The sequence below is a fragment of the Coregonus clupeaformis genome, chromosome 30, assembly GCF_020615455.1.
Source record: "Coregonus clupeaformis isolate EN_2021a chromosome 30, ASM2061545v1, whole genome shotgun sequence".
Classification (NCBI taxonomy): Eukaryota; Metazoa; Chordata; class Actinopteri; order Salmoniformes; family Salmonidae; genus Coregonus; species Coregonus clupeaformis.
The window spans coordinates 50,856,184-50,861,613 of NC_059221.1; the positions used below are offsets into that span (position 1 = coordinate 50,856,184).

A 5,430-nucleotide genomic window follows, 5' to 3' on the forward strand; every position below is an offset into this window, starting at 1 on the left:
TGCAAAGAAACCACTACTAAAGGACACCAATAATAAGAAGAGACTTGCTTGGGCCAAGAAACACGAGCAATGGACATTAGACCTGTGGAAGTCTATCCTTTGGTCTGATGAGTCCAAATTTGAGAGTTTTGGTTCCAACCACTGTGTCTTTGTGAGACTCAGAGTAGGTGAACGGATGATCTCTGCATGTGTGGTTCCCACCGTGAAGCATGGAGGAGGAGATGTGATGGTGTGAGGGTGCTTTGCTGGTGACACTGTCAGAGATTTATTTAGAATTCAAGGCATACTTAACCAGCATGGCTACCACAGCATTCTGCAGCGATATGCCATCCCATCTGGTTTGGGCTTAGTGGGACTATCATTTGTTTTTCAACAGGACAATGACCCAAAACACACCTTCAGGCTCTGTAAGGGCTATTTGACCAAGAAGGAGAGTGATGGAGTGCTGCATCAGATGACCTGGCCTCCACAATCACCCAACGTCAACCCACTTGAGATGGTTTGGGATGAGTAGGACCGCAGAGCGAAGGAAAAGCAGCCAACAAGTGCTCCTTCAAGACTGTTGGAAAAGCATTCCAGGTGAAGCTGGTTGAGAGAATGCCAAGAGTGTGCAAAGTTGTCATCAAGGCAAAGGGTGGCTACTTTGAAGAATCTCAAATATAACATATTTTATTATTTGTTTAACACTTTTTTGGTAACTACATGATTCCATATGTGATATTTCATAGTTTTGATGTCTTCACTATTATTCTACGATGTAGAAAACCCCTTGAATGAGTAGGTGTGTCCAAACTTTTCACTGGTACTGTATATATATATATATATATATATATATATATATATATATATATATACATACATATATATATACATACACACATACTTACATACATACATACATATAAAATACATATACATATATATACACACATCTTTTAAAAGTATATTTAAGCAATAAGGCACGAGGAGGTGTGGTATATGGCTAATATACCATGGCAAAGGGCTGTTCTTAGGCACGACGCAATGCGGAGTCCCTGGATCCAGCCCTTAGCTGTGGTATATTGGCCATATACCCAGAGGTGCCTGGATCCAGCCCTTAGCTGTGGTATATTGGCCATATACCCAGAGGTGCCTGGATCCAGCCCTTAGCCGTGGTATATTGGCCATATACCCAGAGGTGCCTGGATCCAGCCCTTAGCCGTGGTATATTGGCCATATACCCAGAGGTGCCTGGATCCAGCCCTTAGCCGTGGTATATTGGCCATATACCCAGAGGTGCCTGGATCCAGCCCTTAGCCGTGGTATATTGGCCATATACCCAGAGGTGCCTGGATCCAGCCCTTAGCCGTGGTATATTGGCCATATACCCAGAGGTGCCTGGATCCAGCCCTTAGCCGTGGTATATTGGCCATATACCCAGAGGTGCCTTATTGCTGTTAGAAACTGGTTACCAACGGAATTAGAGCAGTAACAATAAATATGTTGTCATACCACGGCTGTCAGCCAATCAGCATTCAGGGCTTTAACCACCCAGTTTATAATTTCCTTCATTATGTTTAAATATATTTTCCTTTATTATTTTGCCCCAACCCCACCACCCCTCCCCTAATTGCAGTAAACTAATGGACAACACCACTTAGGCTTCTACTTCCAGTTTATACATACTATATAATATTTATGGACACAGTATATTTTACAATAGTTATCTTTTGTTTGTTTTTACTCCTGTCCTTCTGCTCCCCTCAACTCCTCCACATTTCTTTTGAATCGATTAGTGCACTTCAAGGAGGAGGAGTAAATGGATTTGGGATAATGTGTATGTGTGTGTGTGTGTGTGTGTGTGTGAACGCCTGTGCTAACCGTTTCTCACCGGAAGATGCGCCAGTCGCTGTAGGCAGAGGGGGGCGCACGCGGCCCTCTACATCCCCGGATAGGGCTCGAGACAGGACCGGTCCGTGTTTTACCTTATTTGGTGTGGAGCTCCTCCTTATAATACCGACTGATGCGCCAGCCTGCTGGGTCTGGTTGTGCGTGCGTGCGTGCGTGCTCGTGTAACGTGAATGAGAGTTAAGTGTAGCCTACTGTCGCGTGAAGCTCGGGTTTTGTAAGTGTGCTCAACACTAGTCTCAACATCAACGCAGTTCACACATGCACGCACGCACGCTCGCACGCAAGTGCACACACACGCACACCCCGACCCAGATCTTCCCCACTATGACAATAACTAGTCACAGATCGTTTCATATCAGGGGCAGACAATAAGAGACCGTTTCCCGTGTAGAGAATGTCAGCTTTATAACAACAATACGCCCACAACCCGGGAGGTCCCACAGCACAGCTGGCACCGACTACATTTACATTTTAGTCATTTAGCAGACGCTCTTATGCAGAGCGACTTACAGTTAGTGAGTGCATACATGACTAGCCGGTAACGGCAAAACTGCTCCCCCTCTCCTGCCCACACAGACTAATAAACCGAAGCAGGACATATATGACCGTGGTCGGTTTCCCCTCCCCGGAGAAGGAGATTAATCCATATTGCCGGTGTTATCCCCGCGGCCAGGGTGCGTTTGGCACGAGCTGTTAATGGGGACAGTCACGATGCTGACATCACAGATGTCCCGTTAACTATCTATCTAACGAACTAACTAACTAACTAACTAACAGTCCTGGACTAAACCGTGTAAAACAGACAGTAGCATCCAGGACATTGAACTGTCTTTAAACATCAGAAAACAGCAAGAGAAAAACGTGTCCTTACCCTTTCTTTATCTATATCTCTGTCTTCCCGTTGCCGTGCGCGTAAAATCCCTCCCAACGGGCAGAACCGGTAGGTTCGGTGAACTCGTGAAAAAGAAAGAACTTCACTGTTTTGCTCTTTTTTATCTCTCTCTCTCTCTCTCTCTCTCTCTCTCTCTCTCTCTCTTTCTCTCTCTCTCTCTCTCTATGTTACAGTGAGATCCTTAATTGGTAAAGTATCACAGGGGGTCTCTCTCTCTCTCTCTCTCTCTCTCTCTCTCTCTCTCTCTCTCTCTCTCTCTCTCTCTCTCTCTCTCTCTCTCTCTCTCTCTCTCTCTCTCTCTCTCTCTCCTTGTTTCAGAGAGTTGATGTCATTGCCGCGCCTTCAGATTTTAAAGGTATGATGTCACCGGCTTCAGCGCGCACCCCTATCTCGCTCTTACATCTCCCCTTGCGGGGGTGCTGGGCGCGTGTGTGTGACTGCACTATACAGTGGGGTGAACAGATTTACTCCAACAACCTGCTCTCTGCTCTGTCCTCTCCTCTAGTCAATGAACTGGACAACCCCTGTGTCTGCAGAGGGAGAGAGGGAGAGAGAGAGAGAGAGATAGAGAGACTGAAAGAGAGAGAGAAAGAGTGCATGTGTATGTGTGTGTGTGCTCCAGCTGAGGACAGAGGAATGTTCAGCTCCACTGTGCCCTCCAGTTCATCAGTTCATCAGACTAAACGAAGGGGAGGAGGAGAGGAGAGGGAAGGGGGAGGAGAGGAGAGGGAGGGGGAGGAGAGGAGAGGAGAGGAGAGGAGAGGAGAGGCACCAGAGGTTCAAAAGTGGTGATGAAATTTGGCACGCTTGCTCAGGGATTTGAATCTAACTAACCTGCAAAGTATGGTTCAGTTTGGCTGCAAGGTGGCATGGTCTCGCACATAAATGTCACGGATATTCAAATCAAATCACATTTTATTTGTCACATGCGCCGAATACAACAGGTGTAGACCTTACCGTGAAATGCTTACTTAAAAGCCCTTAACCAACAATGCAGTTCAAGAAATAGAGTTAAGAAAATACTTACTAAATGAACTTTAACGTATCATAATAAAATAACAATAACGAGGCTATATTTATTTATTTATTTATTTCACCAGGTAAGCCAGTTGAGAACAAGTTCTCATTTTCAACTGCGACCTGGCCAAGATAAAGCAAAGCAATGCGATAAAAACAACAACACAGAGTTACATATGGGGTAAAACAAAACATAAAGTCAAAAATACAACAGAAAATATATATACAGTGTGTGCAAATGTAGCAAGTTATGGAGGTAAGGCAATAAACAGGCCATAGTGCAAAATAATTACAATTTAGTATTTAACACTGGAGTGATAGATGTGCAGAAGATGATGTGCAAATAGAGATACTGGGGTGCAAATGAGCAAAATAAATAACAATATGGGGATGAGGTAGTTGGGTGGGCTAATTTCAGATGGGCTGTGTACAGGTGCAGTGATCGGTAAGCTGCTCTGACAACTGATGCTTAAAGTTAGTGAGGGAGATAAGAGTCTCCAGCTTCAGAGATTTTTGCAGTTCGTTCCAGTCATTTCCAGCAGATAACTAGAAGGAATGGCGGCCAAAGGAGGTGTTGGCTTTGGGGATGACCAGTGAGATATACCTGCTGGAACGCATACTACGGGTGGGCGTTGCTATGGTGACCAATGATCTAAGATAAGGCGGGGATTTGCCTAGAAGTGATTCATAGATGGCCTGGAGCCAGTGGGTTTGGCGACGAATATGTAATGAGGGCCAGCCAACGAGAGCGTACAGGTCACAATGGTGGGTAGTATATGGGGCTTTGGTGACAAAACGGATGGCACTGTGATAGACTACATCCAATTTGCTGAGTAGAGTGTTAGAGGCAATTTTGTAAACAACATTGCCGAAGTCAAGGATCGGTAGGATAGTGAGTTTTACGAGGGCATGTTTGGCAGCATGAGTGAAGGAGGCTTTGTTGCGAAATAGGAAGCCGTTTCTAGATTTAACTTTGGATTGGAGATGCTTAATGTGAGTCTGGAAGGAGAGTTTACAGTCTAACCAGACACCTAGGTATTTGTAGTTGTCCACATATTCTAAGTCAGACCCGCCGAGAGTGTCACAAACCGTGCTAGAACTCCGGTCTCAGATGTGGAGAGCTGGGGGTAATACCCCTTAGCCACAGAGGAGGTGTAGTAGGACCCAAATGAAACACCCAAGGCAATACTCCAGGCCAGTAGATTTAATGTAAAAACAAAGGTTCTTCGCCATTCACAAATAGTCCAACAAAAGTTCTTCTCAGAAAGAGGTATGTTAACAAAACAGGAGGCAAAACAAAATAACTCCACGAGGGAGAAAAACAAACTAAAGATAACTTAGAAAACCTTACTTGGAAAGACACGGTGGAACAAAGCAGGAGACACATAGCCAGGACTCAATAACCAAGTGAGAAACAAGGGGAAAACACACAGCTAAAATACACAAGGGGAAACAAGGCACAGGTGACCTGGATCAAGCTAATTAGGACACACGAGGAAGAACTAAGGCAGAGGGGGAACACAGATGACCTCTAGAGGCCCGGAGACAAACAGGAGGCAGGAAGCTGACAGGACCCCTCCTCTAGGAACGACTCCTGACGTTCCTTCCAGAACACCCCGGCCCCAGGGTGC

The 5,430-nt window shown here is 45.4% G+C and overlaps 1 protein-coding gene across 1 annotated transcript in view; it reads right to left on the reverse strand.

Annotated features, from left to right (window-relative positions):
* The window catches only part of LOC121546640 (filamin-A-like), a 140,718-nt gene extending 137,799 nt beyond the window's left edge, over window positions 1–2,919 (reverse strand). Inside the window, exon 1 of the mRNA XM_045209653.1 lies at window positions 2,762–2,919. The gene's annotated coding sequence lies outside the window, so the exon portion shown is untranslated. The remainder of the gene's footprint in view (window positions 1–2,761) is intronic.
* Window positions 2,920–5,430: the final 2,511 nt, after the last annotated feature.